This window comes from Anabrus simplex, chromosome 8 (assembly GCF_040414725.1).
Source record: "Anabrus simplex isolate iqAnaSimp1 chromosome 8, ASM4041472v1, whole genome shotgun sequence".
Lineage (NCBI taxonomy): Eukaryota > Metazoa > Arthropoda > Insecta > Orthoptera > Tettigoniidae > Anabrus > Anabrus simplex.
The window spans coordinates 170,847,648-170,860,692 of NC_090272.1; positions in this window are offsets into that span (position 1 = coordinate 170,847,648).

The window sequence follows — 13,045 nt, forward strand, 5'->3', positions numbered from 1 at the left end:
GTAACCTGCACTGAAGTCTGAGTCTGCAACAGTCTGTAACTGTAACAGTATGGAGGCTACTGACTTAAGTAATGACGTACAGAGCACGACTAATGCATCAAATTGCCGTGAAGGATTACTACTATAATAGGGTCAGTAGTTCTGCAGTAGCACTTGCTGATCCAGTGTGGAAAGTAGTGGAAAACTACTACACTCGATTTCCTCCCTAGTAGCCTCATTAAAAACTGCCACTGATTTTTCGAGGTGTCATTCGATGGCGTAATTAAGATATAACCAGCCTCAAGGCTAGTTTGACAGTCTTAGTCCTTTCGTTTCCCATCGTCGTCAAAAATCTATCGAAGTTACTGAGACATAAAAGTACCAGAAAACAGTTACGCCAGAGATTATTATTACAACTTATTATAATAAGTACAACCAGAGAAGGCAAGGCTGGAGCTATGGAAAGAAACGACCCCTCGCCACCGCGGATGGATGCCAGCAGTTGAATAGTCAGTTGGACGTAATGAAAGCTGGCTGGTGTGGAAGTCTACGATCAGGAGTGAGAAGAAGAGAAGGGGTTCAGTGCAAGTGACACAAGGTGTGAATGTGGACAAGAACAAACCAGGAGCCACGTTCTTCGGTGCTTTATCTTTTTTCCTTTTTTAGACTTTGTTTTACGTTGCACCGACAGAGATAGGTCTTATGGCGACGATAAGATAGGAAAGGGCTATATGGGAAATCCCGGAAAACCATCTTCAGGGCTGCCGACAGTGGGGTTCGAATCCACTATCTCCCGGATGCAAGCTCACAGCCGCGCGCCCCTAACCGCACGGCCAACTCGCTCGGTCAGTGCTTTCTGTGTCCAGTATCTTGCCCAGATGATGATCTCCTACAAGCCACTCCGAGTGCATTAGACATTGCAAAATATTGGACATGTGTCTTGTGATTTCACATGTTGTGTTTTATGTACTTCAAACTGAATTGTACATTAACTGTAAATTTGTATGTTTTCGACACGAGTGTAATAATAATAAGTGGTCACTGAATGACTGAAGTTGAAGGTATTTTATATAAGTAAATTTTTGTGTTGGACTGATAAACGAATCCCGTGGTCCGTGGTTAGCAGGAACAGAGCATACATTGTCGCAATGCTCCACGAGCTAGGCCGAGATCTGGCTTTCTTCAGTAAGCCAAGCAGGACCACTTGACTGTCTGGCCTGGTATGTATAACGACTTAAGAAGCTTAAGTCCCTCCCTTTCCAACATGCACGGCTTAAAAAAGAAACATAAAAGAAAGACTTAAGCCTGCCATTCAGAACATTTTGGCGCCTGCCCTAATGACCTTCCAATCCAGATAAAGAAAATCTTCAAATCGAAATCACCTGTCATATAAGCACCGCACATCTTCGGTTCGAACGTGACAAACCAAAATACTCAGAGCTGACTGACTAGGTTATCTTCCACACAGAATTGTAGGACTTCTACTCCATGGTGGCAAAAAGGGGCAAAATATTGTTGCTCCAATGAGCGAGTTGTCTATGTGGTTTGGTCATGTAACTGTGAGCGTGCATTGGAGAGATAGTGGGTTCGAGCCCCATATTTGGCAGACCTAAAGATGGTTTTCCACGGTTTCACGTTTTTCACACCAGCAAATTGTGGAGATATATCTTCATTACGGCCATGGTGTCTATTTGCCTTCCCGTTCGCATGCTGTTAAGCTGTGAACCAATATCATGGGAAATGTATAATTCAGTAATATATGAGACATCTGCAGTACTTCATGAATCTGATGGTGGAAATGTAGAATGTTCATAAAACTAATCAGAGTAAATTAGGCCAGTATGGGCAACTTAACGTACATTGTTCGTTACTCTCAGCAAAATAATTCAAAATATGTCACTTCAGGATTGCTGTAGGTCTTTAAAGTCAGGTAGGCCATGAAGACAAGTAACAAATTTGAAGATAAGTTTTTTAGATTAAGATATCATTTAAGTAATGTGACCATAGCGCAAATTATAAAAACCAATGGCGGACTGTGTTGGGGAAAGTAATTTAGTTTTAATCTGAACAAATCCGTCATTGTAATAAATATATCCCTATTAATTTTATATAACCGGCTATTACTATACAGTATTAATATATACAGTGGTCCGCCTCTGTGGTGTAGTGGTTAGAGTGATTAGCTGCCACCCCCGGAGGCCCGGGTTCGATTTCCGGCTCTGCAACGAAATTTGAAAAGTGGTACGAGGGCTGGAACGGGGTCCACTCATCCTCTGGAGGTCAACTGAGAAGAGGGGGCTCTATTCTCTCTTCAGCCATTCTGGAAGTTGTTTTCCGTGGTTTCCCAATTCTCCTCCAGGTAAATGCTGGGAAGGTACCTAACTTAAGACCACGGCCGTTCCCTTCCTTCTTCCTTGTCCATCCCTTCCAATCTTCCCATCCTCCACAAGGCCCCTGTTCAGCACAGCAGGTGAGGCCGCCTGGGCGAGATACTTGTCCTCCTCCCCAATGCCTCACGCTCCAGGACACTGCCCTTGAGGTGGTAGAGGTGGGATCCCGAGGGAAAAACCAACCCTGGAGGGCAAAGAGATTGAGAAGAAGAAGAATATATACAGTACCTTAAGAACAACTACCCGTTACTGCTGTGACCCTCATTGTTCAGTGCCGGCTTACTATCACTGAAACTCAGGTGCAAAGCAAAAGTTGCCTTCCTTTTCCACCCCGTTTTAATGTAATCGTAACCTGCCGCTATTTGGCAATGGGGGAAGGAAACGCAGCACAGCCAGACACGTAGCGTGTATACTGAGAATAAGGAATGTTTTGCTGGCGTAGGATGTTTCAGGAGCAAACTCCTAAAGCTTCACTGCGTAAAGTTTAGTGATAACTGAAGCAGTGATTTTATTCACGGACGAGAGGACAACTAGACTTTCAAATAAGATAAAATAGCAATCATTACTTCAATTGAAAGAACATTTGAAACTCATTTTAACGCTGTTTGCTTAAATAAGGCAGTGTTTCATTTGCTTGTGCCCAGTGCAACCCTCTGATTGGTACATTCTCTTACATGTTCCAGATAACAATAGAATAATTGACCGGGCGAGTTGGCCGTGCGTGTAGAGGCGCGCGGCTGTGAGCTTGCATCCGGGAGATAGTAGGTTCGAATCCCACGATCGGCAGCCCTGAAAATGGTTTTCCGTGGTTTCCCATTTTCACACCAGGTAAATGCTGGGGCTGTACCTTAATTAAGGCCACGGCCGCTTCCTTCCAACTCCTAGGCCTTTCCTATCCCATCGTCGACATAAGACCTATCTGTGTCGGTGCGACGTAAAACCCCTAGCAAAATAATAATAATAATAATAATAATAATAATAATAATAATAATAATTGCATATTCGTTGAGCAGAGGTTGTCCAAAGCTATAAACATACTCACTGTTTATTAAAAGAATTACCAGCTGAAACAAAATCCACCTAAGTTGCAGACTTGAGCTTTCCTTCTCAATAACAAAAAGGCTTTGGAAATTTAGAAAATCAGTGTGGAAAAAATTCCACTGGTACACTGCAGTGTCTCAAAACACTTAGGTGTTACTCATAAGCTTGCTTTGACTTTCGGAAAGCACTGCTCGAACATCAAGCAGAAAGTCGCTGCTAGATATAACAAAGCACGGAAGTTGACTGGAAGAACTTGGGCTGCACGTCCAGATACAGGGAAGAAGCGATAAATTGCAATCAGTTTCGACCTGATCTTAGATGATTACATCCTTATTTACCTTAATTGAAACCAAAGTAGAGGTATATTACTGTTAATAATATTATTGAAATTTATTTTCAATTAAAGAAATGTGTTGATCAAATTAAAGCTGCTAACTTTTTATTTTATTGGTTTAATTCCATTAACATTTCTCCGTTTATATAGTTTAAATAAAACAATACATTTTCATTGTATAAAAACATCTGCCCTTGCGCTGTATTTTTCTGCATCAGAGTACGCATGTCAATTGTGCTATAAATACTACCATGCCAAAACTGTGGATGTGACACTGAACGAGACATGCCAAATTAAAACTGACTGTTTGCGTCGTATTCTTTTGGAAAAGTTCCACTGTCTTGTCAGAAAAGCTCGTCCCCACGTCCGTCGAGGAAAGAGAAGATGATACTAACACCTCAGGTCCATCCTCTGTTTGAAAATCAACCAATTTGTCAACACATCAGATCAAGATGGGACTTCTTACGAACTACTGGGTCATTTACAAGAACATCATGCCAAACAAGGATTCACGAGGAGTCAGCATATAACTTGGCACATCGGGTAACGTGGTGATCACCAGAGCCCGGATTTCCATGCAAATGCATGTTTTTAAATACGCTAGCTACACTTCTCAAACTTTGCAAATACTCGTTTTACGGCTTAACAATTCCAAATAACCGTTCTTTTTCCGTGCATGTTTGCATGTTTTGGCATTTTTCGGAGAAAATTCATGCATAATGCATATTTGGAAGATTTTGGATTTAATAGCGAATATTTGGACGTTTAATATTACATAATATGACTTTTATTCTGACTTTGACGCATATATATTGTTAACTTGCATCATAGTGCATTTTCTGAATGTTAGTTTGCAGAATTTGGGACAATTTTTCACGTTGTAGGCTACAATATGTCTATTACTGAGAGACGGAGAGAATGTATTCCTGGCATCCTATGTGACAACCATAGTTAGTAGCCTACATACGGTACAGGTCCTACAGTATAATGTAATTAACCAAACACTTTCTTATCTGTTGCTTGAGTAAACAATGACGTAAGTCGGAAGGCCCCACGTCGAAATCTAATTCTTAGGAATAAGGTGTCCCAGTTTTACAGTTGTACATTGCTATAAATTGAACCGTAAATTGTGCATTAATCATTGACGGCTCATTTTTCGTCTGTTAGACGAACAAAAGAAACCTTGTATCGCACCTCTGTGGCGCCGCGTTACTGGGATAGCAGCTTACAAGTTCTGGTTTTTCATTGAACCCTCTACCGTTGTTATCCTGGAATGTCCTACCCGGAACTCTCAATCATCACACGTCTGTGTTATCGCAGCAAGCAATCGTTACCACTTATTGTGGACATTCAAATGTGTCTGCAATCATCGCATGGAGAAGCAGCTGCCGCAGATAGAGATAAGTTGAACAAACTAATTCGTTCAAATACTGATTTTGAATTCGTCAAGCTCATAAAAGACGTATTGTGGTGAAAATGCAAAAGACGTACAATTTGACCTCACTTTGTCCAAATGTCTTCATTGAATTATGCATCTATCACTTCTCGTGACGTAAAAAGATAATTTTCTGTGCTTGTACGTGCTGAATGATAAACGGATGAGCTTAAATCAAGACAACTTGGAGAAATTAGTGTACTTTTTATTCATGTTTCAAAAGGAACTGAATTTTGATAGTGCATATTTTCCAGTTTATTGTGCATGTTTTGCCATATGATAGTGCATGAATGCATGCATATTTTGAGATTTGATAGTGCATGGAAATCCGGGCTCTAGTAATCACTCAATAGACTGCAATCAAATATCACGAGACGTTGAAGAAACCAGAAAAAGTGGGTTTTCAATACAGATTGCACTCTGCGTGGATGTAGACAAGAAGAAAAGATAGACCAACTGTTGCAAATTAGCACATACCCAGACAGTAGTACACCGGGCGACCGGCCCAAAGCAACAAAAACAAAAAAAGGCATTTGAAGTGGTCAGGAGTTTACTGTAGTCTCTCTCTCGTTAATTTATAATTACTGGTCACATTTATTTTAGTAAGTTTATGCTAGTTAATAAATGTTTATATAATTACTTTTCTCTTTATTAGTCCATAAGTAAACGTGTAAAACTTGTTTGTGCATTTCTATGGGGCTGGGAAGAATTATTTCATTTAGGTGTTTCTGTGTATATTTTCTAAGCCAGTATATTTATGTACCTTGATTTCTTCGCTGATGCTGTCCAGAAGGAATTGGAAGTCTTCTAAATTGTCAGCTCGTATTAACGGTGCCTCCTGTGTAGCGGATGGTGTTTATTTTCCGTTGATTTTGAATCATCAACGTCATTAACGACGAATCGAAAATTAGCTTTACAGTACAAGTTTACCCTAAATTGCACAGCATTGTATATGTGCAAAGGAAAATTTTCATGCTTTTTATATCTGATTCATGATTTTAGAAGGGTGCATTTACTTCTGAAGTCTAGCAGTAGCTACAGTAATCGTAGCTACATGTAACATGCCGGTACGTAAAACATTCAAAACACTTAACGTTTTACTGATCCAAATAAATTGACTTTTTAAATATGTTTCTGATATTTTTTTGCTAGAAAAGTGTTAATACCTTCTGAATGAAAAACCATAAAATTTTAAAGAAATAATAAATTGCGCACTTAAGGGTTAAAACGGATATTAATTCATCATCATCATCATCTCCTTAGCGTTTTTTCGCAGGTGCAGGGCATCTTCGATCGCCACTTCACTCTGTTCAGGACGTCTGTTGGCTTTATGCCGCAGATTTTTAAGTCTCTATAGATGAAGTCCTCCAGGCTCAAGCGGCAGCGCGCTGGTGTCTTACCGCTGGGAATCGTGGTTAAAATCCCGGTCACTCCATGTGAGATTTGTGCTGGACAAAGCGGAGGCGGGACAGGTTTTTCTCCGGGTACTCCGGTTTTTCCTGTCATATTTAATTCCAGCAACACTCTCCAATATAATTTCATTTCATCCGTCGTTCATTAATAATTGCCCCAAAGGACTGCGACAGGCTTCGGCAGCCGGTACAATTCCTATCCTCGCCGCTAGATTTGGGCTTCATTTGTTCCATTCCTGGCCTGGTCGAATGACTGGAAACAGGCTGTGGATTTTCATTTTCATTTTTCAGATTGAGTCCTCCCATCTTTGTTTGTATCTGCCACATGGACACTGGCCTTATAGTGGTAGAATGTGTTGGGGATCTTTCCAAGAACTGCTCTCGATGCGTGTCCAAATCGTCATAACTATCCCCGCATTTTTTCAGGGCGATGCCAAACTACTTCTCAGAGTACCGTTCCGAATAGGGTCTAAAAGGGAGACTCCCAGTGCGCAACAACCATTTTAATGTTCATGACATGAGGACTATGTCCGGTGGTTCGGTTGTAGGCCAACAGTCTACACCATTCAACGCCACATGATCTTCGATTTAAGACGGATAGGCATCTTTCGGACGTATAGTGTTCCTGTGACATCCCTTGACCTCTTCCACATTTAATTCACTCTTCCTCGTACGTCGCCACCAATGTCTCTATTGCTCTGTGGGCAGGAACCCCACTACCGGAAGAGATTGGCATTTGTCAGGTCACGGTTTTTCACTTGTATGGTACCAGCGGCTCCATATGCTCCGGTTTTACGATGTTGAGTTCGAACTGCGAAAGCCGATCGGTCCAGGTCTGCACCTGCCAATCAAGTTCTTCCCTGGTTGTTCTCACAGGTATTAATTAATCTTCTTAAAAAGTTATGACACCGTAAACACGTAATGACCAATTGTTTAATCTTTTACTCCCATTACATGACTGATTCAGATTCGTAAATTTCACGAGCAGTGAATGTGTTTAAAACACAGGCCTTCCAGCAAGTGCTCCATTCAGAAAATAACAATTATTTTAAAATTCTGCTCTGATATTGACACACTGTTAAATGAAGTTTCATTCAAACACCGGCACGCAACAGACAAGTGCGTATGAAAGTCATTTTATGCTGATATTGACACGCACTCTATAGAAATGTTTTACTGCTGATTCTCTGTAATTTGTAAAGCAAAACATTTAACCAAGTACCTTTTCCATTATTACCATGTAGGTTATCCCATGTAACTAAGGCCCCATCAACAACCATTGCAGATGCGACAGTGAATATTTCGGTTCACCCCAAGCAAGGAATCTTGAAGGTTTATTTTCAATCCAAAAATATCATATATAGATTACCCCGCCTCCTTCGAATCCCGGTCTGGTTGGGGATTTCAATTGCGTACGATGAATTACTCTGATTCGGGGTCTGGTTATTCGCGTTTCTCGCAACATACTTTTCTTTGTATGCATACAACATAACATACAATAATTAATACCTTCCTCCACATGATGTTGGGGTCGGGAATGTGTCTTACCGGTCAGTCTGTAATCATTGTCTTGATATAATTTCCCCTAAACTCTATCACTGTTAACTTTTAACACAGTCTCTGCTAATCCTAGTAATGTAAATCGTCGGACAATTAACTCTCTATATTCTTCCTCTACTTTGAAGATACCCTCTCGTCTTTCCAGCCAACTTCTAAAGGTCCACGTCAGCCTACTGAGTCATGTGTTTTCTTCTCTTCCGAAGAAGTTCAAGCCTTTGTTAGATAAACACCAACTTTTAGGACTGAGAAATGAGAGGTTTGTAATCGATGCTGAATAATGTTTAAAGTTAAGCCAGATGCTGATTTTAAAAAGTATCATAACGACTGCGCTTTTTGGCACTGATCGTATCAACCTCTTGTATTACTTATGTATATGGAATCCATTTCTCAGTCAATCAGGATCTCACAACTTTTGGAACGTGTGTGGATCGGGGAATGACAACTGAACGGCAATTTTTGTGGCTTCTCACCAAGGTGGTAATGCTTCGAATATCGACCAATGATTGTGGTTTTTTTTGAGATATTAAGTAACCTGCAAGTGTTTTGAAATTTACAAAATAAAGTTTCTCAAGTCTATGAGCATGATACAATCAATTACGCAACATTAAAAACTTACTTGTACTAACATTAAATCTCTCCATATTTTTTTCTTGAATTCAACAATTCATGTATTTTATTTATTTCCGAGCTGGAGCAGTCACTTCAGAAAGGATGCATGCCAATATTGCCGTTTTTTCCTTCCTGATTATTAATAATGTAAATGTGAATCTCCTCGGAAAAGAAAGCGTACTTACCACCAAGTACAGTGTACTAAATGATGATTAAATAGTGCACAACTTGAAGTTTTCGAAAAGGGCACTTACCTCTAAAGAAAAAGTCGAATTTGTATTAGGCAGTACTGCGAACTTATCTTAGGGCAGTAAAACGTCATTGCAGATTCAATATCACACTTGTGGAGGCTAGTGATAATCTGAACTTTTCAGCATGTGGCCAGTATTTTCTAAGACGGGTGGGCTGTTAGAAGAATGTCTAGGAAAAGAAGTGAAGGCGTGATAGTTCGTCTGTATCTATCATACTCCGTGTGGTTTGTATACTCTGCTGAAAATCGTAAAGGGTAGTTGATGGGACGTAAAACCGCTGAGATTATTATTATTGAAACCTTAAGACTCGTTCATTAAAACGTCGGCTTCCTGTAAACTTTAGCAGGAGGGAGTGACCTTAATTAAGGTACATCACCAGCATTTGTCTGGTGTGAAAATGGGAAACGAAGGAAAACCATCTTTAGGGCTTCCGCCATTGGGTTCGAAACCACGATCTCCCGAATGTATGCTGAGAGCAACGTGATCCAAAACACGCAGCCACTCGCTTGGCAACATATTTGGTGTTTACCCGACAACATTAATTAAAAGTTGGCCATAAATAGCCCAGGAGAGATACGGCTTGCTCCGCCATCTGGTATAATAGATTGCAACGTCGAAATTGACAAGCAGGCAGCCTAGGTGGCATTATTATTATTATTATTATTATTATTATTATTATTATTATTATTATTATTATTATTATTACGATTATTATTATTATTATTATTATTATTATTATTATTATGATTATTATGATGATTATTATTATTATTATTATTATTATTATTATTATTATTATTATTATTATTATTATTAGGCAAGTTAAGAAGATTTTTGATTACACTTCCAAATTAAAACATACCACTGGTTGGCTGGAAGAGATACGATGGGATCTACAAAGACTGAAGATCACAGTTGACATCATAACAAGCAGGGTGGACTTCCAGATCACTTCTGCGGATTTTTGGCTTTTGCAAATGTGGCGTCAACCTCGAAAAGTGTTTTCTGAAGAGTGTTTTCTGAAGAGCCAACGTATGAGGGAGTTCTGGGAAGAAAAGGAACTATATTATAGTCTCAGACTCAAAGCAGTCTATAATTGGCCATATTCTGTAATAAAGTTAATATTATTATGTGTATATTGCGTTTCGCCCTCTAAGGAGCACGTAGAACCAGTTCTACCAGTTCTTGTTCTTCTTATCTTTCCAAAACTTTCTCATCCTTTCACTTTGGGCTTGTCTTCTTTGTTGCGTCCATGCGTTTTTGAGTTTCAAATTCCTTCCTGTTGGGTTTTGGGGTATGAAAGTATGTGCATTGTTTTCCTGCGTGTATGTAGTTTGTGAAGTTGCCAGCGGGTCATCGATTTCTGTAGGTCACTTTGGGTGTCTACCAGCCATCATATTTTGGCTTGTTGGCTTCCGTTGAAATGTGAAAAATTATCGTGGTCAGGCGAGAGTCGTCCATTCACGCTATATCTTCTTCTTATTCTTCTTTTCCTACCGCTTTTTACCACACCTGTGGGGTCGCGGGTGCGATCTGTGTAGCACATGTGGATTTGGCCCTGTTTTACGGCCGGATGCCCTTCCTGACGCCAACCCTTTATGGAGGGATGTAATCACTATTGCGTGTTTCTGTGGTGGTTGGTAGTGTAGTGTGTTGTGTGAATATGAAGAGGCCATTCACGCTATATGACCGTATAATTTCATAGGTCTCTTCCGTGCATGGGAGATGTATCGTTCAGTCAGATAATACAGTTCTTCTGAGCTTTTGCGCATCCAGACACCAACTTGAATCTTGGATCCAAATTATTATTTGCTGTGTTGGAATATGGAACCTGGATAGTTTAAAAAATCAAAGCTGGTATCGGTATTTCCGGATACTCCTTTACGAGCCCTTTAGTAACATGAACATGAAATATATTACCACTAATTCAGATGGATGTGGAGATATTTGAGGTGGACTTCCTTATTGATTCACCTTGCACACTTTAAATTTAACACATAGTATATGAACTCAGAACAAATTATAGGCGCTGGAGGTCCCGTAGACACAAATTAATTGACTGATAGCTGTCTTCCTAGAAATATGAAACGGTACCATGTGACCCTCCTACCGTTAATCTCAGTTACTGTGGTAACTCTCAATCAAACAGCTTCTGAAGCGAACTTAGGAGTCTTGGTCTACACTATGTGCTCTAGTGGACCTCAAACTAGTTATGGAGTGAAGATACAACAGGAGTCTTACAACACTAACTACAGGGTGTCCAAAAAGTAAGTATGCAGTGCATAAGGCCGAACACTTTCTGAAGGGTGCAGTTTACCAGTCTTGTTGGAACCAACCCTCTTGAATCTCACGTTCACTGAGTTGGACCACGAACTTTTCTGCAATTTCAGTGCAATAATGTTCTGCGTTGATAATATCATGGAAGGAAACTGGCCCAATATCATGCTACCACCTTACCTTAGGCTCACCATGCCCAGATCTCCTGATCGTGTAAAGGCATTTCCTTCTACTCGTGAGGGTTGTCACTAGATTTTCCAGATTTTTGAAATTCCAGTAAGGGACAGATCATGTCAACATGAAATAACGACATTTGCTCAAGAAAACACTGCAATATAATTTACTATACTATAATTACTGTACATTGCAGGCCCAGAATTGTGCTGTTTCACTTTCTATATAAAAATGTTTAAAATCCGTATTTTACTTCATAATTAGCCTTTCTTAATAATGCTGAATCTATATTAATCAAGTCATGAAATTTCTGCCAACAGTCAACAAAATTAAGTGAGACTAAAATTTATGACTTTATCTGTGTTGCTGAACATCTATTCCTTTCATCATTCAATTTGTTTTTTAGAATTCAAAACAACTCATTCACCACATGCATTCGAACCAGATATAGAGCATAAGATACGTATATTTGGAACAGTATCTAAATTAATTTTAGAAAAAATTCACCCATGGTGTGGAATCACTAGATGAAGAAAAATGATCTGGAATGCAGGATCGGTAAATTCTCCTTAAAAAGATCATATTAATCAGGGCAGAAGTGAGTTGCATAAAAAAAATGTGTCCCGTATGCTGTTAAAACGGAACAGTAATACTTCAGGCCCTCAAATAGGGAAAATCCACCGAGCAAGATGGCCGTGCGGTTAAAAGGGCGCGGCTGTGAGCTTGCATCCGGGAGATAGTGGGTTCGAATCCCACTGTGGTTTCCCATTTTCACACCAGGCGAATGCTGGGGCTGTACCTTAATTAGAGCCACGGCCGCTTCCTTCCAAATTCTAGGCTTTTCCTCTCCCATCATCGCCATAAGACTTATCTGTGTCGGTGCGACGTAAAGCCATTAGCAAAAAAAAAATAATAATAATAAATGGGGTGGGGGGGGGGAATACGGGACATTTGGTAACCCTAGTTGTACTTCCCCATACACGAGTGTTTCGACTACTAGCGTATCCGAACATGAAACCACCATTTCGTTCCTAAATTTTCTCTACACTACACTGCATAGTTTGGACACCCTGCATTAGACCATGGTTGAGGCGAACTGGTTCATGGATGTTATTCAGAAGATTTAACGTTATTCCGTGTTAATCCATACACATTTCCTCTGAATTATTATGAACATATATAATGGTAGGGGCTGCCTGGCCGAGGCGGTAAAGGCGTGCTCGGTTTGCCCGGAAGGACGTGGGTTTGAATCCTCGGCAGGAAGTCGTAAAATTTAAGAAACGAGATTTCCACCTCCGGAGGTGCATATGGCCCTGAGGTTCATTCAGACTACACCAAAAATGAGTACCAGGTTAATTCCTGGGGGCAAAAGCGGCCGGACGTAGAGCTAACCACTCTACCCCATCACGTGCCGAGCTTAACAATGGTGGAAACCTTTTCCTTCCACTCCTCCAAGGGCCTTCACGGCCTGTACGGAGGTGACTTTGCTTTGCTTTGCTTTTGATATAATGGTACAATTGCACCGTCTCTGTGTTCTCTAAAGCAGATTACAAGATGTTTACTTAATTCAATATCGTTATGAC